This window comes from Corvus brachyrhynchos, unplaced genomic scaffold (assembly GCF_000691975.1).
Source record: "Corvus brachyrhynchos isolate BGI_N302 unplaced genomic scaffold, ASM69197v1 scaffold4, whole genome shotgun sequence".
Lineage (NCBI taxonomy): Eukaryota > Metazoa > Chordata > Aves > Passeriformes > Corvidae > Corvus > Corvus brachyrhynchos.
Genome location: NW_008237878.1, coordinates 2469641 through 2494285, shown reverse-complemented (window position 1 = coordinate 2494285; position 24645 = coordinate 2469641). Strand labels below are relative to the sequence as shown.

The window sequence follows — 24645 nt, the reverse complement described above, 5'->3', positions numbered from 1 at the left end:
CGTGAGTCTCTGCGCCAGGATCTTGTCCCTGGGGTAGGCAGAGGCTTTGCTGAGCCCATGGACTCCTGGTTATCTGCAGCATGAGGGTGCTCCCAAGCCAGGTTCATCGAGACAGACTGAGCTGGGTGAGTTGTTTCTGTCCTGCTTTTCCTGAGCCTTTTCCCACCAGTGTCACCCAGCTCACTGAACAGGAGTCCTGGGGGGCTGCTGCTCCATGGCAGTTCCCTCATTTGGGTGTGCTCTGTGAGCAGCCAGGCTTCCCTTCGGGTGCCTCTGGGAGCAAATCCCGCAGCAGGGGACCGCTGTTGTGCCTGCTTTGCCCAGCTGATGATGTCAGGGAGGAGAAGGCCTGTCAGGAGAGGATGACTTCACGGAGCCGCTCCGGGAATTGGTCACCCCTCCTCGCAGCGAGGGCTGCTGGAAGGGAGCCCAGGAGAAGCACTGCCAGTGATGTCTTCATCCTCACACCCCAATGCAGGCAGTGTTTGCAAACACTGAGGTGATGCCATTCTGCGAGGGGCCAGCCAGGGATGATAATGTGCTTTTGGTGGCTCTGCTCAAAGCCCCGAGAGCCTCAAGGTGTGTTTTGGCTTGTGGGTCACAGTGGTGGGTTTGGCTGGCTCTGGAGGAGGTGAAAGGAGGGAACTGGCTATTTGGCTATGAACCCAGTATGGCTGTTACTGAACGCCACAGTCCTGTGAGGGGAGGGTTTCCCCATTTACAGTCATAGTGATGTTCTCCAGCTGCACCTGAAGCACAAGGGGGGGATCTACTAATGCAGCACAACTTTCATGGGCTGAATTGATTGCTGGTGAAAAAGCCCAAGCCTCAGCATGCTGTGGGATATCCCTGCACCCCACCATTGCCTCAGAAGAGCACTGCAGAAACACTCCAGCCCTGGTGCAAGGGCTGCATGCAAGGGAGCCCATCCACTGTGTATTGTCCAGGGAGGACCCTTTTTGCTTTTGCAAGAGTGAGAAGGAGGTTCATTGAAAAGATCTCTGCTGGAGACCAAAAATGCTTTAAAATGGTCTGTTTTGTATTGGGAAGGTGTAGAAATGCAGAATGGATGGTTCTTGTAAGCTGAAAACATGAAACACCAAAGGATGGAAGCAATTAATGAATTAATTTCACTTTCCCCATTGGAAGGGTGCTGGCCACAGCCCTGGGAAGTGGTTGATGGGGATGTGGAAGGCAGCTGTCTCCCTTGCTTTGATCCAAACCAGTGTGAGCACCTGTCTGGAAATGTGGGGTCATGCTGGCATCCTGCAGTGCTAGAGCCCAAGATGAGACATGGCTTCTCTTTGAAGTCAGGATCAATAATCTCTGAAAATAATATTAATTAGACACAAGCAAAACAAAAAGCAGGACCTACTCCTCTCCACTCCCTCATTGGGAAGATACGGCAAAGCCTTTCCTGTGTTCGGGTTAGTGGTCAAAGAAGAGCAGGGAAGATTTCTATCAGCCTATCTCCTTCGTAATGGGCCCATTTCAATCCTGTGGTTAATTATATTAAATAATTGCGGGATTTAGCTCACCCTGTGCCTTTTCACGCCGTGGGTGACCATGTGATGGCAAGTACCAGATGAAGCAGTGCCCAGCCTCAGCACTCTGATTTGTGCCAGCCCCTCTCCCAGTGTTGGTGAGTTCAGAGGTGCCCAGGCTCGAGTTGGCTGCACGTGGAGCATCTCGAGCAGAGGCTGATGCAGAGGGAGCATCCAGAGCACTCGGGAAGCTCTGGGAAGCTGTTCTGTCTTGCTGTGCAGTGAAACACTGCCACACCTGTGCAAATTTCCCCATAGCCTGCGGCTTGGGTGGAAACGTGTGGGATCATTAAATCAAGCTACTTAGGAGCTACTTGAAGATGGAAGGTATGAAATCTGCATATGAAATGTTGATTGTGTCTAGACCATCCCCTGAGCACCTAACCAGTGACGCTAGCTCTTGGCTGGTGCCCCTGAGGGACAGGCAGAGCTGGCTCGTGCAGAAGGCTTAGCTGAGCTTCTGCTCCATGTTGCAGAGTGTTTGGGGCTTGCCTGGCAAGGTCAGGATGTCACCTCGCATGAGGAGCCAGCCAGCAAGCTCAGCTGGTGCCTGTAAGGACAGGACCTAAGGGAGATGGAGGAAGAGGTGTGTGGATCTGGGACACAGGGCTGGTCCTGCTTTGGTGAATGGTTCATGCCACTTTTTCTGAAAGATTCTGCTTAACTCCTTTGCATTTGTGCTTCCTCCTTCCCCTGGACTGAGATCCCAAGGAACTGGGAAGGAAGCTGAGTGGGAGAAAAAAGGCTTTTAGTTTGAAAGGCCTTGTGTTTTTGGGAGCTTCCTTAGTGCATTGCTGTACGCACCCCAGAAGACGGCTCCACGCAGCTCCCTGCTCATGTGCATCCCCAGGGAATGCTGTGTTGCTCCCCCACCTTCCCTTCCCAGGGCATTAATTCCTGGGAGCTGGAGCTGTGCACTGGGTCTAGTAATGCAACATCTTTTCCTTTGGTAGTCAAGACTGCAGGGTAGCAAGCTGGTTGCAGGGGAGACCCCACACACATCTTCATTCTGCAGCTCCTCAGTGACATATCTTACCTCTGGGCAAGGGGGTGGATCAGAACATGGAAGCCACATTTTTTCCTTGGAGCCTTGTGCAGAGCTGGAGCAGCTCCAAGCACAGCTCCCAGGCTTGCTGCCTGCTCCATGCCAAGCTGCAGTGGTACAGGGGCTGACAGGGATCCAGGTTTTGGCTGAAGGAGCAGCAGTTCTGGTATGAGCAAAGGAGATGCAGGCAAGTTGTTTTCCTCCTGTTCCACTGCATGTTGCTTTCCACACCTGTGCAATGTGAGGGATGTTTCCCCTCACACTGGGTGGTCTGTAAATCCCTGTCCTCTGCTTGGGGACAAATGCAAACACTCGGTCAGCCATGGCCTCCCCAGGTGACGTTCAGCATGTGCTTCCCTGTGCTCTGACTGCCTCCCTGCAGTCTCAGCTCAGAAGCACCACTCAGGCTTTAGCATCTGCTCTCTTTAGCTTTGCAGCCCTGAAATGCACATTGGCTTCATCACATGTTTTGTGCTGCTGACTGTGGGATGTGCCCAAATATTGAGTAAGTTCACAAGCTGGGCCTAACTGCAACTGATGTGATCCAGGGCTGTTTCTTTCCACTTGGGTCATGGAGAGCATTTGGATAGATAATTAGAAGAGGTGCTGCCCTCCCCAAACTGCTGGTGGGAGAGGCAACAGCCAAGAGAGCACTGGGTTTGCTTGAAGAAAGATAAAGTGGAACTCTACTGGAGATGTCACACTGGGTCTGAAGATACCTTAAGTACTTTGGAGAGGACCAAGACTGATGCTAGATGGTTGTAAACTGCTCTCAGAGGGGACATTTGGGAACCAAAACCCCAACTCTAGAGCTTGACTTTGGGTTCCTCTTTCTTACAAATGGCACTCAGCACACAGGACCTGCCTCTCCCAACAGGATGAATACCACACTGGCTGTATTCCCCTTCCCAAAGCTCCCATTAGATCACTTTAAATCCAGCCCTGCTTGACCTTTGTGTCCATTTTAAACAGCATGACCGAATCCTTGCCCATGGGGAAGCCTTGTTTGATTGTGGAGGTAATAAGATGATTCGAACACAAGAGCTGATAGTTTCAAGTAACTGAAACTTAACCTCGCCGCATAAAGCGGCATTGTCCTGCCACAGAAATCCTCTGTCCGGGAGAGCACAGCTGCGGGGGAAATAAATGCTCTTCTTTTTTTCTTTTTCTTTCTCTTTTTGCTGTTTGTTTGTTTAAAACCCAGGGCCCTGGGGTTGGTTTGCTCTCGTTGGCCGTGGTGGAGCGGTGGTGGGATGTGGGTGCTGAGCTCTGCCCAGGGAGCTGGGGCTCCCTGAGTGACTGCGGGGCAAATTCCCCTTAATCCAGGGAATTAAACCCCAGGCAAAGCCATTGATGGTCATGGGTTTAGTTAAGATCCAGGCCAAATCCTGTCTCCATTGATGTTAAATGGGAGCTTTAGCTGCTGGTTTCAGAGGGATCAGGGCTAGGACCTGCTGCCAGGTGTTGAGCACATCTGCCCTACTGACCTCAGCAGGATGGGCTGCCCTGCCCAGGGGTGGGATCTGGCTTCCTGGGTGCTGCAATGATCTCTGAGTACTTAGGGTGGCAGTGGATGCTCCAGCTGTGCTTTGCCTCCCCTGTACAGGTCCTGCCTCCAAAACAAGCCCACCTTGCTCCCTTTGAGCCATCACCACGCAGCAGCTGCTGATTTGTCATTTGCCTTCTCAAAACTATCTCCTGATATGGAAACAGTTCATCATTGCCTGTAACCAGCAGGAGCACCAGCAGGAACACCAGGTCCTGCCAGCATCTCTTTTGAGCATCAAGGTAAGTGGGTCTGGGACAGTTCTATCTGGGGTAGGACATTACTACTGATGTTGTACTAGAACTGCTGCTTGCCTGCTGCTGCCGTGCCATGAGGCCAGGAAAAGCACTCCCAGACAGGCTGACCTTCCAAGGTGTGTTATAAATGGGGTAAAAACCCAGGTATTTTTGAATACATGTATATGAGTGGTTGTTTTGGACAGAAGCTGCTGGGTCTGGGTGCTGGGAGCTGCAGGAGCAACCATCTCCATCGTTGCTGCCTGTCCAGCTCAGCACTGGAGAGACCTGGCTCAGTGCTGTGTTTCCCAGCACACACAGCCATGTTCTTCTTCCAGCCATTCAGGCTGTGTGGAGGTAAGGGGCAGAGGGCTTATTTTGTTTGCTTAGTTTTATTTTTTAAAAGCTTCCTATATTTTTTAAATTCTTCTCCCACACAAATCCATGGGGTGAACAAGCAAGGTCTTTGTCCAGCTGGTTTTGGGTGCACTTAGAAATCCCCACGGGGATTTTTTATCTGGCAGGGCTGGGATACTCTCTTCCCAGTCATAGCTAACATAAAAACATTTCTACTGATTAGTTGCACTTATTTATTTGTCCAAACACACAGCAGCCCAAGCCTGTATTTGTGTGTATACTCAAATGTCTTCCAAAAGCCACTCCTACCACCCCTGCAAAATAGTTGGAGGGTGACACGAGAGTGATAAACATCTGGCCATGGGAATGCTCTGGAGTGAATGAACGAGAGTTGTGAATGGGGACCAGTGGCTGAAGTGGTGGTGACTTCACTCCACATGAGACTGAAATAACCCAGGCTTGGATGCCCTTGTGTTCCAAGGAAGAGGCAGTGACCTGAGCACCCAGCTCAGGAAAGTCCCCACTCCTGGAAGAGGCTTCAGTAGATGCTTCATCCAAGGTTTTCTGCTGGCATGGATCGAGGCTGGATTTGTGCTTAATGGTTCACACTGAAATCCGTGTTTAGCGTTGACTCACGGGGGGAAGCAGTGGTTTGTGATCTGTGGCAGGAATCAGCTGTCCTGTTCGTCAAAGCTTCCAGCTTGATGACGGGATGTTTGTTGGAATGTGTAAGAAATTCTACTACTTGGGACTGAAATAATGTCACTTCATTGCTAAGACACTGGGAAAGCCTCAGAGACTGAGGCCATACCAACTCCTCGTTCACATGCTAGTGAAATCCTGCTGGTGTAAGTATATTCCTAGACAAATGTGATTTTTATTCTTTGCTCTAGGGAGTTAGCAAAGTTTTATTATTTTTTATCATTTTTCAAACATTGCCTCTACAAGCTACTCACACTTCTCCAAGGAAATATCTTTGCCATTACTACTAAGTATGTGCTTTTTAAAAACTTTAGAAAAATGAAGGCTTAAATGAAATCCAGAAACAATTAAATCATCCAGTTCTGAAACCTTTTCAACCCTAAGTTATTTTCTCTGATTTCTGGGTGTCTTCCCCAGTCTCTTTTGGAATGCTTTGGGTTTTGTTTAAAAACTTTGCAGTAGTGGGAAATGGTTTTGACAGAAGATCCAGCCCTTTTTTTTGCATGTCCTCAGCACAGAGGCAGCAGCTATTAGAAGAAAACCCCAAATATTTTCCGCCTGACGTGTTTCTCATCTGCCACTCTTGTGGGCACTGGGAAATGCAGGAACACTCTGCCCAACTGCTGGCAGTGCCCTGAACCTGCCACTTGTTCTTCTTTCCCAGGGCAGCACAAACTGACCCTCCAAGCTCAACGGAAGTTTTATGGTCCAGCTTTTTAGGCCCACACACGTCACAACCCACACTACAAAGAGCCCAGCGTGGCTCTGAGCCCTCGGAGGTGCTGATGGTGGGGGGCTCCATGGACCACCTGGTCCCCTTCCTTACATCTCTCCTAGCCCTCATCTGCAGGACATTTGTGGCACTCTCAGGAATTGCTGGTGTCCCCAGCATCCCCCCACTTTTTGATGTGAATCTCTAGCTTTTCTGTGCTGCCCATAATTAGGGGTGGATCTCAGACAACAGGAACAAGTAGGGGTGGGAATGGTGGTTGATGTGGCTCAGGCTGGCTAAGGAGGACCTCAGTGATGAACTTGGACAACAAGGACTAGGGGGGGCTGTGCTCTGGGATGGCTGTGATGTCCCCAAAGACCTCCCCTTCTCCACTTGGGGTCCTTCAGCATGTACCAGACTCAGATCCCAAAAGGCTCCAAGCCATGTGTCACTTCTGCAAAGCCTTGGCCCGCCCATCTCAAGCCAGAGGTGCCCGATGGAGCTCCTGTTACCTTCCATGGTGGCCCAGAGCAGAGAGCTGGCTCTGCTTGCATCTCCTTGGGCAGAAGTATTTCCAACTGCCAGCATGACATCACTTTGCTCCTCCAGCAGAGATGCACAAGCAGGGAAACTGTCAAACCACAGGGGCTTATCTGCTCTGGCCCTTGACAAATCTCTTTTTCTTACTTGGTTTGGTGACCTGTGCCTTATCCCAGCTGCTGAAGAGCTGTTTTATGATTCATGTCTGGAAAGGGATGCTGAATCAGAGAGTTTTGGCAGTGGCCAGGCTGAAGGTGGGATTTGAGCAAGGTACTGGCTGCAGGAGCTGCAAAGGCTCAAGCAGCCCCCCAGGAGTGTCCCCAGCTGCTCCCAATCCACCTGCACCTCTCCTAGAGGCAACCCCTTGCTGGCATTGAGATTTCTCTGCATGTGCCTTGGTCCTAGGAGGGCTTTTTTTCTCATAGGGAGGGTTGCATGAGAATAACCTGATGTAGGAATCTGCTCTTTGCACTGAGGGGGTTAAAGTCTACTCCCTCCTTCCAGGCTGACCATGGAAAATACTGCTCATGCCAGGGACTATGCAGGACAGAAACGAGGGCTCCTAGGATACAATTATACAAATAATACAACTTGTTCCACGAGCGGCGGAAACCAGCAAAGCCTGGTTTCCGATGGGTTTGTGTTGTGGAGTAAAGGACGTGCATGAGCTTTCCCTGGCCAGTAAAAGCTAAACACACACCATCACCTTCTCATCAGCCACCAAACCTCACAAAGCTTACATTCCATAATAACTGGGAGCCCCCATACCATGTGGCTGAAAGTGTCCAAAAAGAAGGAGAGTCGGAGAGGAGGGGTACAGGGGTGGTGTGGCTGTGTAAACCTTGTTTCTGTAGAAAATCAGGTTGTAAAAATGAGGATGCAGGCAGACAAACTCTGGGCTAGTTAAATGATGTTTCCATCATTTTCTACCTCAAACTATGCATCTGCTTTGTGATAATAATCATTTTGCCAGAGCCAAAGGCACTCAAAGACAGAGGTGTTACATGACAAAGCGTTGGATTGGGGTACTTGGGCCCACAGGGAGAGGTGTCATTCTGTTTGGCAGTCTGGCTTTTTGGCCTTTGAACTGGAGAAACCTGTGTCCCACTTCCCATTTCAGCCCAGACTTGGCATTTTTGCTTTGATCACCCCTGCATCTCAGACCTTGGGATATCTGGGGGTCAGTGTGTGCTAAAAGCAGAGCCCTGCCCCTGTCCCTTGCACCAGGCGTGAGTGACCCCTGAGCTGTATCTGACACTGGGAAGATGTAGCTGTCACATATCCAGCTTCTGGTGACCACAGAAAGAAACCAGTAGCTTAGTTTCCTATGTTTTTTTCTGCTGGGGTCATGTCACATTTGATTCCTAGGAGACAATACACGTGGGATGGAGATGTTCAGCAGATGCATGCTGGAGCCTCACAGGAGCCAGACCTTCACCTGTTTGTCACAAGCCCCTTCTTAGGAGCAGCACCAGCTCATGTCACCCTTTGAGGGACAGAGGAGCAGTGGAGATGAGGCAGGGGTTTCTAACTAAACCCAACAAAGTTGTGCTTGATGATTTTCATCAGGATGTGGTGAAGGCTCCTTGGTGATGCGCTAGCGGAGAGGAGGGGGAGTTACTGGGTCATTTTCATGAAGGTGGCTGTGGGGTCACTGGTGTCCCTTCACTCTGAGCCACCCACCCTTGGGGAGAGGCCCTGACAGAACTTGGTGTCCTATGAGTGAGTGGGGGCTGGAGGAGCCCCGTTCTGGTTCCCACTCCCCTGGGTAGGAAGCAGCATGGTCCATACGCTCCCCCAGTCTCTTGAGCCAGCCACGGGAGTTGTGACTCTGGTGTGCTCCTTGACAATTTGTCTCTGGGTTTGAGGGATGAGCATAAAAGCCGTGCCTGGCCAGGTGGGGTGGCAGGAGGCTGCTTTGCCCCGCTGGGAGCGCAGCCCGGGGCTGTGGCGTTGGCAGGAGGTGACACGGCTGAGGTGACTCGTTACTGCCAGCGCACGAGGCACCGCTGGGGTGCTCATTAACAGGGGGAGGAGAGGGTCTCGAGGTAAACAGAGCAAGGCTGGCAGATGACTGCACCATCTCTGTGCAACCTCGTCTAAGCCTATTTATATAAATCATGTGAAACCCAAATTAGAATTTTATCCATCTGCTCTGCTGTAAGTCGCTCTTCCACCAGCACAGCAAGCCAAGAAAATGCTCTTAACTCCGTAAGATCTGCCTCGAGTGTGAGAAAGTTTTGTACACAAGGCCCGTGGCTGGTGTGGGGGGTGCAGGGCTGCAGCATCCTGCAAGACTGCAGGGCAGGCTGTCACCAGGCCCTCCAGTAGACAGCAGTGTCTTGACATCAAAGGCAAACCAGGAAGAAGTGTGGTTGTTCAGTGAGAAGTCTCCAAGGCTCCTCACTGTGTGCAGGAGGACAAGGGCTCACCTCTGCCTCATCTGTGATACAACCATGGCTGAAAGTGTGGAGCAAGACCAGCTCTGCCTGACTCCTGTCCTGATGCTGAGGCCCAAACACTGGGGTGAACTTGCCATGGTTTGGCACAATGAGGAAGGTAGGGAAATGCTCTCTGCTCTTTCCCATGTTTCCTACTTGCAACAAAGCTGTACTTTCAGCCTTTCCCTCGGGGAGGCCATTACCCCTTTGCAGATGCCCAGTGCTCTGAACAGTGCAGCTCCTTGGAAGAGTTACACCCAGGCAACCCCAGCATGGCCACAGCTCTGTGCCTGCCTTCATGTGTGGTCACGGAACCTGCCGCTCCTGTGGGAGCACACACTTGTGGGAGCATCCCAGGGCCGCTCCTGTGGGAGCACACATTTGTGGGAGCATGCCAGGGCCCCTGCTGTGGGAGCACACACTTGAGGAAGCATCCCAGGGCCAATGACTCGGGCGGCCGGACGCTGCCCTGGCAGCCAGCGTGGGGCTGGCCCCACCACAGCACAGCAATTTCTAGGAAACACATCTGCCTTCTCACACGGGAGGTCCCTGATGGAGATGATGACTCACCAAGGGATCTTTTGACCTCTTTACCCACCACTGTAGCGATCTGCCTTTCTTGGCATTTAGTGCTTTTCCTGTCATTAAAAATATCATTAAAAATAAAACCTTTTTTTAAAAATTATTATTATTATTTCTCCCTCACTGAATTGAAGATTTCAGTGAACAGTTTGGGGGTAAACAAGCAAAGATGACACTGTGGAGGAACAGTTGGTCAAGTTTGTGAGAGATGGAGCCAGATCTAAATATGGCACAGCCTCGCTGGTACGGAGCAGAAGGAAGGAGGCATATGTGTCTGAGCAGTTGGATTGCTGCACGCTCTGTTAGATTTCCTTAACATCAAGTGCGTGTCTTCCTCTTTTCTTTCCTTTTTAGCATAAAAAAAGGAGTAGAAGCTCACCAAAAATGTCTTTGGGTGGAAATAGGAAAGGACTGCAAGGAGGTGATGGACCCTCTCCATCCCCACTGGCTCAGTTTGCAGGTGGAGGTAGGTATGTTTGGATGAGATGCTCCTCAGCAAGGACCAAACCAGGAGGCCACCCCCAAAATCTGGCCTGACAAAGGCCTTTTCCCAGGTGACTTCCATGCTGCTTGGCACTGATGGAATGACTGCTTTGGGCCATGTATCCCACAGAATCCAAGATCTGCCAGAGGGAGGAGGTCACTGGCGTTCATCTGGAGATGATGTACCCTGTCAGCCTCCCAGCTGGACCTCTGCACACCAGGAGCAAGATGGACCAAGTGCTCTGGGCTGTGCCCTCAACCTAGTGTCTCCTCCAAAGTCCTAGGCCACTTTGTTGACAACAGAAAACCTGATTCCCTCTGGCAGTTGGTCCTTCCTGGGAAGTACACCCTCACACCCCACCAGCTGCATCAGCTTTTTGAGCCCCTTTGTCTGCTGACAAAAAGCCTGCAGAGAAATCAATGTCTCTGGAGTGTGTTCACTGCTGGAAAGAGCTGCACAGGGATTTCACTCTCCCTCTGTGGCTGACTGTGGAGACAACCAGAGGTCAGGCCATGCTGGGGAGACAACGTGCTGCTGGATGCATACTGCCACTCCTCATGTGGCTCCTGTTGTCCTGGTGGGGGGGACTGAAGCTTTCTTGTCTGTGGGGTGCTCTTGCTGGGTTTTCCCACACCCAGGGAAAGGCAGGGAGCTGGAGAGGAGAAGCCAAAGGTGAGACTGTTGTAAGCAGCTTCAGTCAGGGCTGTGCAGAACATGACCTTCACTAAAAAGTCAGTATTTGCCAGCAAATAACATATGGTTTTCTTTTTGTTTAATTGCCTCAGTCTCCTTAACTGCATTTTAGATCAGAGACCCCAAGATCCTCAGCACAGGAGAAAGAGCTACAGAGAGAGAATGAAGCAAGGCAGGTCCCAGAGCACTCACTGGTTGTGCCGCCTGGTGTGCCACAGCAGTGTCAGCTGCCTCAGAGCAGCACCTCAACTACTTCTCCTGCCCTCTGACGACTTTTGTGAAAATGACCCAGAAACAAAGGGCCCAGCCTGCTCCTGGAGGAGGCAAAGGCTGTTGGTGTTGCTTGACTGAAGGGGCTGAGGACAGTGCCTGACTGTCTGCATTCACATCCTGGGAAAGCAGTTGGAGATTGATCCTGGTTTGGTCACCCACTGATGAGCTAATTTTCAACACCAACCATGTGAGTATAAAAAGGATTAACCCTAAGTTTAAGAGCTTTAATCACATAAAAAAAACATGGTCAAAGTGTTTGTGTAAGGAGATGTTTCAAATGCCCTTTTGTGAACGCAGAGGTTCATCTTATTTGGAGAGCTAGAAGCAAGAATATAGAAACAGTCTTCTGCAATGCAACACTGCTGCTTGTTTCACAGTTTTGCTTAATTCGTTTCTATGAACAGGCTCTTAATTCAGTTTAGCTCAGTCTCTTTTCTCTCCCTGCTCCCCCTGTGCAATGCAATTCCATTTGTGTCTAGGTTACTGGCAACCAGTGTATCAAGCTCTAGCCAAGTATGTATTAAAATAAAGCTGCAATCTGCTGAAAAACAGGTTTTAAGATGGAAACAAATAATTAGAAACACACAAATTAGTGTCTGTCTGACAACAGGTTGAGCTCTGCACGGATTTAAACAAAGCTGTAATGGCAGGATATGAGCGATTCAAACTGGAGGCAGCGGCTGAGTGTTGATTTTAACGGGTCAGCTGGAAAAGATGTGGGGAAGGAGCAAACCTGGTTGGTTTTGGCTGGGGCTGAGCACCCAGAATAGTGAGATAAAAGAGAAACACGTGGGGGCTTTGTGTAACTCAGGGCCTTTTAAGGACCGGGGCCTCGATGAAGCAGGAGCTTAGGCTGATGGCAGGGTGAAGCTGCTGCTGCTGCCTGGTGATGCCTCTCTGCGGGTGCGTGCCGCGGTGCGTGTTTGCCGGGCAGAGGTGACGCACCAGTGGCAAAGGTGTGGAAGCATTTTCTGTGGTTTTGTACCTTTGCTGTGGGTGTTTTTGTGCCTGCAGAGTCCAGCGGTCTGGCAATGCCCCCGGGCAAGGCAGAGAGCCCTGCCCGTGCCCCTCGGCCGGGCCATGGACAGCAGGGCCTCTGGGGAGCTTTCCAGCAGCTGCTGAGAGCAGTTCAAATACTCTTTTTCTCTCATTCACACGAACATCTCACCGCTGGAGTTGCGGTGTGCCCTGTCCTCAGCCAGCGTGTGAGCGAGGAAATCACTCCAGCAGCATGGATCGTTCTTCTGCGCCCATTGTTATGGAAATCGCCTTAGAGACTGTTGCTTCAGCAAACATTTTTAGAAGCACGAGTGAGTTGCGCAACAGGAAAGCTACCCGGAGGTGAGGAAAACCCCCTTCCAGGCTCTCAGCACTGCCCCTTCCTCCAGTGGCGCAGTGAAGCCCTGCTGGCTCTCCTGGTAGGGATGGGATTTAGGGTGTTGCTTTGCCTGGTAAGGCAGGGAGAAAGTGCTTCTGGAGGAGAAGCCCCTTCTGCGTCAGTCTCCAAGGAAACCCTTGGTGTTGCGCGGCTCAGCCTTTGTTGCATGCCTGGAGTTTGGGCAGTGGCTCACACATCCCAGACTTGTGCCTGAATCATACAGGCACACTTTGATCTGCCAGTGGCATTTTACAGGTGCAAAATTTAGGCAAATTGTGGGGATTTCCTACCCCTAGGTGCCACTTTATCTCAAAGAGACTCATGGTTGGATTTGGTGTGCAGGAGAAGTGAAACCAGCCCTATCTCTGTTTCGAATGCACATTCCTCACCGTTGAGTCTGGAAGGAGAAGCTCCCACAACTCCCAGCTTCTCGAGAGCCAGCCTGGGAGCTGCAGTGCTTACAGGGAAGCTTGGGCAGCAGGTGCTTCCAGGTCTGCTGCCACCAGCCTGGGTGCAGTGCCTGAGCCAGGGCAGGCCACCCCAAACTGGCTGCCTCTGCCCACTGCCTGGTGACAAGCGGGAGGAGTGGAGGAGAGCAAGTCACTGCCCCCAAAGTTTCCAAACCCCCACAGGGTAGAGCTGGCCGCTCACATGGGCACTTTCACTGCTCACCCCCTATTTGTGCTGAAATGCCCAGCCCTGAGTTTTAATCAAAAAAATCATCTCTTCTTGTCTCGATTAACTACAAACAATTGCTTCTCTTGTGTTTGCTCACGCTCCTCATTGCTGCCTGCTGTGGAGCAGGACCAGCTCTCCAGCCTGTGCCCTTCGAGCAGCCTCAGCTGATGGAAGGGAAAAGCACGGAGCCAGTGACCTTTGTTTGCATAACTGCTGCCCACAGTCCCTGCCTGACATTTGAGGAGTGCTGTAAGTGCTGCAGGGGGCATGGGGATGGGGTACTGGGCAAAGCACATGGACCTCATCCTTGCTGGTAGAATACGAGGCTGAGCCGTGACCCTTCCTTTCCCTCTCTGGAAGTCCCAGTTGACTTTCACGGTGGTGTCTCACCAGGAACCAAGAACAGGACACTTCCTCCAGCTCCTGCTGGCCAGGCAGAGGGACTGACCACAGTTTGTCTGTTCCCAGGACTGTTTTACAGCAATGGAGCTGCAGCAGGGTGGGATGGTTGGCTCTGTGGGATGTTGTGTTGCTCGCTGCCAGTGCCATGGGATAGGACCAGAGGGAGCTGATAGGCTGGATCTGGGAGGGGACCTTGTCATCCCGATGGAGATGCTGGGAATCATGAGGTGGTGGCAGGATACCACTGAATAGCCTGGCTGTTAAACACTGACCTGTTGGGTCCCCAGCTTCAGCCTGGCTGCTCCTTGGCATCCCCCCAGCACTGCCTGGGGTGGGGAAGGACAACTCCATCCCATCCCATGCCTGCCTCCTTTGGCTTTTCCAAGCTGGCTGGTCTTAATGTCTCCAGGCACTTCCTGCAGGACCACAGTGCTGGATGCTGCAGATGTGGTCGAAGCCACTGAGCACCCTGACCCTTATCCTGGTCAATTGTCCAGCTTTGCAGCCAGTACAGATGAAAGGGTATTTTCCTCCTTGAACCTGGCAAACTCTTTATCCTCAGGACCCTTGGTGTTGTTGACCCCCAAAACTCAACCCTCAACAGCCAGAAGCACAAGCTTAGCATAAGCCCCCAATTTTCTTTGGATAAAGAAAATTTGAGGGGAGGATGACAAAAGATAATTCTTTGGATTTTACATTCTGAGCCACTTGTGCTTATTTTACCTCCCTTGGTACTTTATCTGCTGCACTTGTGCTGGCTGGAAGCTCCCTTTTATTTTGTTTTGTTTGCTTTTAATGTGAAAACTGAGCTTTTTAGGGCAAGTAGCTGCAGCTTGGCCACAGGAACTGAACCCTGGGCCGTGCCTGACTATGAAAGTCAGATGCCTTTGCTGGACATCTGGCTGCTTTAGTGCCAGATAGCAGGGAAGAGCACTTTAATATTTATCCTGAGCTAAAAAAACAAGTATAATGGAGAAAAATATACAAAGTAGGCCATGAAAACAGGGTTTGTGAACATCTGAGATCCGCTCCTAATTAATAGCAGTTCCCATCCGAGAAATCATACCATTCAGCAAAAGTTAATCATCTTTGCTCATACATACAATACACTTCAAGAGAGAATGAGTCACCCTCATTGAAATGTCTGATGTTATGAAATCCAGTGTGACTGATGTAACAGACCCAGCTAAGCTCTCCAAATTGGCCAGCAGCACCACGGCGAAGCCGCCTGTGTGTGAGTTGACTTCATTGAGTTTTGCTTTTTTGCACTCAGGATGGATTTTCCCTTTAGTTCTGGAACAGACTCACAGCAAAGGGCCCAGGAAGGATGTGGGAGGGCAGGTAAGTGTGGCAGGAGGGGTTGGCATCACCAAGCCCCCGTGGTCCTCACCTCCCAGCATGAAGCTGCTTATCCCCGCCTCTGGGAGCCCACAAAGCTGCTCTGCACAGCAGCCCCGATCCTGCAATTATTTGGGCACCCCCGTAATTCACAGCTCTTTAGGGTGTCTGGGGCCAGCACTTCGATCACACCACTCTGCATGTTTAACCATTTGCAGGCCTGGGGATTTATTTTTCCCTGCTTGGTTGAGAGAGAAATGTAGGTTGAATTCAGCATTAAGATTCTGCCTTGATATCAGCTGTTCCCTTTTAAATTAAATATTATTACCTGCAAACATTTCCTTTTAGCACTGGGAGCCGTTTGCTTGGTGTACTTTGTTTAAATGTCACCATATGAATTACTGAAAGTAATTTAAATATTTAAAGACATATACTGCAAGTCTAATTTTATTTTGAAACCCCGAGCCAGGCTCGCAGCTGATGCAGCAGATAGCAGCTCAGCCTGGCACCCCTGGTTCCTGGCACAGTTCTTTAAATTAACAATTTGCATTTCCAACACCTTTCACCCAACAAGTCTGGGCTCTGAGATTTTTTTCTCCAGGCAGATTTTCTTCTCTCTTTGAGGCCTTGCAGCCCCTCTAGGATGGGTGTGAATCCCTTGGCAGGTTCTCTGCCATCCACCCGTCCACCTTGGCTGCCCTTCTGGGGCATCTGCTCCATAGGGCAAACCCTGGGAGCAATAACATCCCAAATGCCAGGGCCCCAGCAGAAGAGACAGCAGCGCTCTTGTGTTTCGTGCTTTCCAACTAGAGAAGATCCCGCTCCTGACTCAACCTTTTCATCTCTCGTTATCTTTATGAACAGCTTTAAAAAAAGTACCATTCCTGGCACACTGGCCCCGCTGCTGAAGAGCTGTTCCTCTTCCACCTCCTTCACCTGCTCAGATTAAAAGCTACAGGTAATGCTGGGGAGTAAATGAAAAGCTTTCCATGAGGAAATAAGCTAAAACAGTAAATAAAAGGCTGATTCTTAGAAGCAAAACAACTGAAGCTCTCACCGGGAAAACATGGCGATGAAGCACTCTGGTCCTTGGAAGTTGCCTTACATGTATTGGAAATTACCTTCTGACTCAACCAGCTCAGTGTGTCTGGTGCCACTGTGCTAAAAGCTTTGAGTTCACCTGCATACCCGAGGTTTTCAAGGAAATAACATTTCCCATGAGAAATGTCACCACCAGAGCCAAGCCTTTCCTGAGAAAAGCTTGGGTTAGGTGGGCGATTTCTCCTGCTCCTGGGAGCAGCCTCCCTGAGGCGCTGAGCTCCCAGCGCCACGTCCCCGTGGGCAGCAGCTGCTCCGTGGGCACACCCAGGGCTCTGCTCTCACACTGCTGCCATGGCAGGGGGGTCTCCAATGCAAGGTCCAAGTGAAGGCCTTTTAATCATCCTGCAGCTGTCTCCCAGGAGCGTTCCTCTTTCCTGCTGCCCTTCTCCCTCCAGAGCGGAGTCTGGTTTCTTATGCAGAGCCGGTGACTCATTCCCTGGGATGTCTTTGCTTAAATTTGCCCGGTCACCTCTTTCCTTTTAAGGAACAGTGACAGGCAGGCACGGTGTGTGCTGAGATGGCACCAGGATCCCCCTTTCCCTGTGCCCTGGCTGTGCCCAGGCCGGTGTCCCCACTCTGGTGTGGGCAGTGGTCAGAAGGGAAGTGATGTGTATCTCCAATCCATCCTTTTCTCCCAGATCCACCACTTGAGCTATTAAATGCTGTGAGCTCTCCCTGCTCCCCTGGCTTTGCATGTTCCAGGGTGCCATTCACAAGGACCTCAATGAGCAAAGAGGAGCTTTATGAAGTCCAACAAAGGGAATAGGAACTCCTCCCCCCAAGGAGGAATAACCCCACTCACCACTACAACTGGGGGCCAGCCAGCTGGAAAACAACTTTACAGGTAAAGACCTGGGAGGTCCTGGTGGACAACAAGCTGACTGTGAGCCAGTGGGGCTTTCTCACAGCCAACATCATCATGGGCTGGATTAAGAAGAGCATTGCCAGCAGGCCAAGGGAGAAGGAAGGAAGGAAGGAGGTTTTGATCCATCTGTTCTGACCTAGCCCTGCTGCCATTGGCGGAAACTGGATTGGCATCTTGTGAGTGTTTCAGATACTTCTTGCCAACTCTGAGGTCCAGCGAAGTACTGCATGAAGCAACTTAAACCCCATTTCAAGGCTTGGGAAGCAGGACACGGACAGAGGGAAGGGACCTGCCCAGGATCACACAATTAAGCCACTGGTGGGTTGGGAAGTGACCAGACTGTTCCCTGAGACCTGGTTCAGTTCCCACTATACTGGGTCACGTTCTTGTAGGTCATATATGTGTATCCAAATTTGTGAGTATACCCAGGAGTGTCAAGCTGGCCAAAGAGATTCTTTGTGTTCAAAATAAAGTCCTGTTTCCTGGAAACTAAACTTTTTTGGGGGGAAAAAGAGCAAGGCTCAGCTGAATATTGCTAACACTGGGAGGAAAATAGAACTTGTTTTTTGATGCTCTGAAAGAGGAACCGGCCCCTTGCTCCTGAAATGCTTCACAGAAATGGCTTCCTGGGAGTTGTTCAGTTTTATTTTAATTGCAGTGAGGGGTTGCAAAACCAGAGAATTTGGTGCAAGGAAAAAACCTCTGGCACTAGAGCATCTTCACAGATGTACAGCAGAACTTCTCCATGTGGGAGCAGTGCTGCCACAGCACAGGTGGTGAAAGCTCAAAATAGGGCAGGAGCCTGAGCTACCTGTCCACCCATAGCCACCAAATACACCCAAACCAGACCAATTCCCTGAATGAAAATCAGCACTGTGGGGAACATGCAGTGGCTGGGAGACCTGCACACAGCTCATTGGAATAAAAGGATATGAACAATAATTGACTTTAAAGCCACCCATGGTGAGAAGCAGCAGCACAGTGCAACCTGCTGCCCCAGTGTCTGTGTTGGCTGAGGGTTTAACTGGTGCATTTTGGGGTTTCACTGATAGCCAGGGCTGTGAGGCACTGCCACGGTGCTGAGGCTGCCTCTGACGTGCTCTGGTGTAAATCCCAGGCAGCTCTACTAAAGCCACTGGGACTGCCCTGGCTCCACCATGGTAGGACTCAGCTGGGCAGCCCCACCCTTGCAGCAGTGGGAAGAAGTCCTGGCAGGTTTGCATTTCAGAGGAGCACCCAGAAACCCAGGTGCCTCCCAGAAGCAGGCTGAGGAGCAGTGACCACCCAGCTCCGTGTGGGGAGAAGCCTGTCCTGGTAGTTGGTGGCCCTGCTTGAAATCAGACCCAGCAGCATAGTGAAGATGGAGAATGCAAAAGCTGGTGAGCCAAAGTTTGGTGAAGTCTTATGTCTTCTCTCAGCTTCTCTCACCTTCTCCCACACCTTCTCTCACCAGAGGGACATGCTGGGCACTGGAGAAGTCATGCAGGACCTTCCCTGGGAGGCTCTGCACTGCCTGCACCCAGTCCAGATCTTCACCGTCCGGCTGCTTCCCCGTCTCCAAGTCAGCATCCCAGCAGCAGCTTGGGGGAGATGGGTGAGGGGCACAGAAGTCACCCCCTGGGCATGTACTGGGAAGCTGGGTTGGGGACACAGAGCTGGGTGCAGCCTGCTCAGGGACAGCCCTTCCTGGTGGGTGGCAAAGCTGCTTTCACAATGGTTTCCTGTGAAAAGCCTGCACCAGGAAGCTCCCCACTTAGGCTCCTTGGAAAAAAAATCTTCCTCTGCAGGAAATTGCTTCTTGCAAACAGCCCGTCTGCTTAGAGAAGCTGCCGAGGAACTGACGGGTGCGTGGGGCGGGCCAGGTGCCGGATCTGCGGGGCCAGGGAGGCGATGGAGCCGAGCAGAGCCAAGGGCCAGGGTTCAGATAGCATCAACAGCTCCTGCACTCCATGTCTGGGGCCATCCCTCTCTTGCTTGGCTCTTCTCTAAGGAGGAAGGGCTTTTCTGGCACACAAAAGGACGAATGCTTATCAATGGGATACGGAGGTCTGTATTGAACTCCTCATTGTGCAGGCTGTGTCCAACACATGCCTGAGACTGGCTTGAGAGTAGATGTTATTGGCTTCTTAAGTCCCATAAATATCCTGGCCTACTCCATCACTGCAGTGACAGACTCTGGAGGGTCTCATTCCAAGGGGAGCATTGGAGCTTCCCCCTCCTCTGGTCCTCTGCAGGGGCAGGGGGGATTTTCTAAGGGAGGTTACACACGGCTTCCAGACCTCCTCATTTAAAACTCACTGCTAAAAGGATAAAAATTATTCTCCAGTTCTTCCTCTGGAAGGAGCCTGGAGCCCAGGAAGTGAGGCAAGGAAGAAAGGAAATAGTGTTGCTTAAGGATGTTTTCCCAGTTTAATTAGATTGGAGCTGCCCTCCCTTGCTGGTGGAGCCTCTGGGTTCTTGGCTCCTGCTTAAACATGAGCCCCCTTTCGAAATCTCCTGGGTTTCATAGAGAACACATCCCTTTCCGTAAAAATGCAGAGGTTTCCTCAGATCCTGAAAGTGGAGCCAGACTCTTCCTGGGTGGCCAGTGAGGGTAACGGGAACAAATTGAAGCACAGGACGCGTCAGTTCACTTTTCCACTGTGAGGGTGGTCAAATACTGCACCAGCTTGCCTGGAGAAGGTGTGGAGTCTCCATCCTTGGAGATACTGGGATACCCAATAGTAGGTGCAGTACTTGCCCTAAGAGATGCTGCTGTGAGACATGAGATGGACTGGATGCTCCTCAGAGGGAACTCCAGCCTCAGTCCCTCTGGGCTGCTGTGACCATTATGAGGTGGTAACAGCCCCGGGCTGCCCAGACACTGCTTGTGCCTTCTGGCTTTTGCACAGGAGGGGATGGTTTGCTTCTTCTGCAGGAGCCTGCCAGAGAACAATTTTGTGGTCTTTAGAGCAGAGTTCACTGACACATTGACATGAAAATCTCCAGCTGTGCAGCAAAAATGCATCTCAGAGAGTCAAATGTTATGTCCATTTAATGGAAGAAAAATGGCACCATCCCAGGACCTGGCGAGGCCAGTTCCATGTGCTTGTGGCTGCCTTGTGCTTCACGAGATGCTTCACAAAGGTTTCTCCTTGTGGTGCTTCTTCCCCAGCCCCCATCCATCTGCCTTGCCGTGTGGAAGATGCTTCCAGGACTCAGCATCCTCGTGGGATGGAGCCCAGCAATGGAGACTTTGCCCTGAGGCAGGGCTGTGTTAGGAAGGGTGAATCCGTTCCCATGGCTGAGCTGGATGCCTGCAGGGCCAGAGCTGATGCTCCACGGGGATGGTTTGCTGCAGACAGGAGACTTGGACCCTCCTGCTGAGTGTTTGTGGGTGAAGGGCTTCGCCAGGCCAAAGTCATCTGACATTTTTCTCGGGGGCGGGTGAAGTTAATGAGTCCAGATTAGGCAGTGCGGAGGCTGGGGAGCTGGATTTCTGCTGAATATATATGAAGACAAATGTAAATTCTAAACTTTCTAGGGAGTATTTTTACCCTGGCTCAGTGTTAACATTGATAAAAATAGTCACAAATTAGTGCAGGAGTAGAAAGTAAAATTGGGGCTTTTTTTTTTTTCCCTGTTAAAACCATGCATCTGTTTCTCTACCAGGAGTTAACCTCTTACATGCATTAATGAAACATGGGATAAACCATCAACAAGTGCCCTTTCCTGACAAAATAACTCCTACTACATTAAATAATTAGGAAGGGAAGCTGAAGTTAAATAAAAAGCCTTTTTTAAAATTTTTTTTTAAAGACAGGAAAAAGTGATTCAGTCCCAGAAATTCAGCACTGCAAGAGGATGTTAACATCACACCAGCCCACCTGCCTGGTTCCTTAGCACCCAAACGCTTGCAAAGGTGATGGGAGGTATCAGCCCCATTCTACAGATGGGAAGAGTGCAGTACAGAAAACTGTGATTTCACTCAACATCACAGAGCAAAACAGAAGCTGGCCTGGGGGCCCAGGTTACCTGAGCAAATTCCCAGCTGAAATCCTGCTCACAAAACACTGCTTTGAGCTGCCAGTCCAGGAAGGTGCTTCCTCTCTTGGTACTGATGGATATTTGACCACAGGCACCTAAGACAGGTGAGGACTCCTTCTAGAAGGAGCTCAACAGCTTTATGGATTGGTATCTGTGCCACCAATCATACCTGATACCTCTTATTAGATGTAGCAAACAGCTGATGAGCGGTGAGAAGGTAAGTTCTATGACAGTTTAGCTGCTGCAGTCCAGATTTGTTGGGGGAGAGACTGGAAGGAAAATCTTTTGGGGTGAAATGTTGTGGAGAAAGTTCATGTGAAAAAGGAAAAAGCTTTTCAGAGATTCATTTTTAAGAAAATACATATTAACTTCTGACCAGCTTCTAATTTGCTTTACTCTTCAAATCCTTAGGCACCCCTGCGTCCCCTAAGCTGTAGGTAGTACCATGTATCCCATTGGGGTGTGACACCTTCTGCCCTTTACTCACATCTTGCCTCCCCCCTTGGCTCAAAGTAGGGTCTGTCACATTCTTGGGAGCGATGCCTCTGCAGGGGCTGCCAGGGCCTGGAGTGGGTTTTGGGCAGACATCTGCTAACAGTGCACTTACCTTATGTTCTGCCAGGACTCATGGTCTTTGTTTCTAAAACACCAAAACAGCCTGTGGGCTCTGCAGCCAGAGAATCTGGGAGAAGAGAGGTGGTGGTGATGGAATGAGGAACCTGAGATGGCATCTGCACCGGCATCACAGGAGATGGGGACAGATGAAGAAAAAAGCACTCTGAAGCCAAGCCAGCAAGATGGGGCTGTGGGCATGGGGAAGCTGCCTGGCCACTGCACTGGGCATCAAGGAGAAGGACTGTTGGAGGAGAGAAAGCAGAAAAACAGCCAGAGAGGTGCACACAACCCATATTAGAAACCCGGGATCAGATCTGGTAGGATGGTGTGGGGATGATGGCAAGCCCCAGGCTCTCCAGGGCAGTGGTCATGGCACCAAACCTGCTGGGGTTCAAGAAGGGTTTGGACAATGCTCTCAGGCACATGGTGGGATTCTTGGGATGGTCCCGTGCAGGACAAAGCTGGGCTCAGTGATCCCTGTGGGTCCTTTCCAACTCAGGATATTCTATGATTTTATGAATCCACATGTAGAGTGGTTATTACTTTGTGCTGTCCTTGTCACAAGCACTTGGGGCTTTTGGGAGCCGAGCTGGAAGCTGCCCATTTCTGGACATGTGTTGATCTTCTGCCTGTCAGCAAAGCCTCATACAGGAGGAGATGAACACCACCACCATCCCTGAGCCCCTGCCAGCCGTGCTGGGCTGAAGGAGGGGCTGGCACACCCTGTCCTGGCCCCAGCCTGCAAGCCATGTCTAAGGCAACCTTGTGGGGTCGAGGTGCCTTCTCCGTGGCAGGGATTTGGGGGAATGCCCACAGCTCTCTGCAGAGCAGGGATTTTTTCTCTGACGGGAGGCACCCGCCTGGACGTCAGTCCCCGGAGCCTGGCAGGAGGCGCACTTTGGAGCGGCTGACTCCAGAGGGCAGCACGGAGACGGGCTGGCACCGACCGCTGCCCCCGCCCGCGCCCGTGCCCGCCCTGCCCGCCGGATCCAGGGGCGCTCACAGGGATGACCCCTACCCCAGGGAGCCAGGAGCAGGCAGAAGCAAGGGGAAGCTCTTGCAGTGTCCCTCAGGTCCTGGCTGGGCAGGCAGAGGATGTCACCCTGCTGTTAAGTGACACTATTTTGCTTTGACCCTTCTCAGGGCGAAATTTGGTCTTGTCTCTGCAGGTGACGCATCCGGAGCCTGTCCCGAAACTTATGTGGTTGCTGATGCGACCGCAGAACGGAGGTGAAACGTTTCTCTTCTGGTTTCACAGGACCACACGCTGGCGGCTACACCTGCCTCCCTCCCAGCACCAAAAAGGATCCCTGTAAAGATTTCTGGGGTGTTTTCAGCACAACAGCGACTTTAGACCCAGATTTTAGTTCTTTGCACAAGCCGCTGCTGTTCCCCTTGTGTACTGAAGGTGCTTCGATAAACATTCTGAAAGGTCAGCTATTTTCACTGTGCCTGTGGCTTGCATAAGAACCTCAACATCCTCTGCTGCAAAGAGCAGTGTTAGGAACTTCCTACTGCCACACTGAATCACAATAGCTTCCCACAGCAACCAGTGGTAAAAATAAACTGGGCAAGGGGAAGTGGACAGCTTCTGCTGTTCCGCTTTCTTGGGCACACTTGAGTCACAAAAAAAGCGATGTAGAACAAGACATTTATTTTGCTGATGCCAATGAAATCCATGAATGGTTCAGAGCGCGGTCCCGCTGAAATCATGGAGTGTTTTGCAATGAGATGCTCGTTGTGCTCAAAGTTAAGCATGTGCTCAAATGCTGTCTTAAGTTGGTATTTTCATTAGTATCCAGCCTTAGGAATTAGACTAAAAGGAGGCAGGGACCCCTGCACATCCGAGTGCTGCTTTTGTACTAAAGACACAGGAATGCAGCTCTCTTGGGATATTTTATGTGTTGACGGTATAAAAAAGACCACCGAGGAGACAGTGGCTCTGTAATGGTTTCAGTAGTAGATCTTGGCTTTCAGAAAAGCAGATTTTGACCAGAAGAGAAGTATCTTCAAATACTAATCAATTTGAAGTTTTGCCTAGAGACAATGTCATTTGAACAGCACAGTTTTCAACAACATTACAACTAAGCCTCTGTGTGTGCACGTGTTTGTTTGCATGTGGGGGAGTGTTTCAGGAGCAATATCTTTCCTGTTACACAATTACAGCCCAGTTCTTGAAATTCAGCCATTTGGGAAAAAAACCTGAGGAGACCTAGTCAGGTGGCTGAGCCTGGGAATCTGCTGGTGAAACAGACCCTGCCTCTTCCCTTCAAAACAGAGTGTGCTGACAAAGTTTATATTAAGAGGCTAAAGAGATGAGAAGTTAGGGAGAAAAGAATGGAATTGCTCATCTGTCCCAGACTGTGGAGAGGGAATGGTTCCCAGTCATACTCACAAGGAATTTGGAGAGCAAGGGCTTGTAGGATAACCCATGTGAGAAGGGACCACAGAAGAGCTCCAGTCAAACCTCTGGTTGAAAGCTGGGTCATCCCTGGGGTCAGGCCAGGTTACCTGGGGATGTATTGAGTTGGAGCTTGAAAATGAGTGAGGATGGAGATTGCACAACCTCTCTGAGCAATCCACCAATGTTTGACTGCCTGCATGGTGAAAATAGATTGCAGTAGAAGTGGCTCATACAGAACCACGTTTTTAATGTCATCCTGCTCATTAAAAAGAGAAAGATCAAATCTATTTTGTAATAGGAACAGTTTGTGTGAGGCATGGAAAACTTCTGGTACCAGAGGACTGATTCACATGAAAGGGAATGTAAAAGATGGAAGAAAACCAAAGGGTGCCTCCAGTTACATTCCTGTCTTGAAATGTTAATGTTGCAGCACAAAAGGTTTGTATTTATAGTAGTGGATACCATCAGGGAAGATACTCTAAAAATAAACAAGGATGCACAGATAAAAACATCTATGTTGTAGCTCATTCTGAGAACGAAAGGGAATGCGGAGGCTTAATGAGTCTCAGTCGATTTTATTTTGGAACTGTGAGTTCCTGTCAAAGACCAAACGGGGCTGGGCACGACCCACTCAAAACCCACGCGGGCCTCCACACCCGCCGGCCCGTGGACCGGGACACTTC

At 50.7% G+C, this 24645-nt stretch overlaps 1 long non-coding RNA gene across 5 annotated transcripts in view; it reads left to right on the top strand.

Annotated features, from left to right (window-relative positions):
* The window catches only part of LOC108446257, a 40532-nt gene extending 16059 nt beyond the window's left edge, over nt 1-24473 (top strand). Inside the window, exons 5-13 of one of the 5 annotated variants that reach the window (XR_001861400.1) lie at nt 4196-4377; nt 10060-10171; nt 10319-10370; nt 10995-12496; nt 13338-13460; nt 15816-15909; nt 20716-21047; nt 21566-21875; nt 22728-24473. This is a non-coding gene — a long non-coding RNA (uncharacterized LOC108446257). Of the gene's footprint in view, nt 1-6; nt 126-4195; nt 4378-10059; nt 10172-10318; nt 10371-10994; nt 12497-13337; nt 13461-15815; nt 16524-16690; nt 17430-20715; nt 21048-21565; nt 21876-22727 lie in introns of those variants that run through there. The other 4 variants (XR_001861403.1, XR_001861401.1, XR_001861402.1 and 1 more) reach the window with 4 other exon arrangements.
* Nucleotides 24474-24645: the final 172 nt, after the last annotated feature.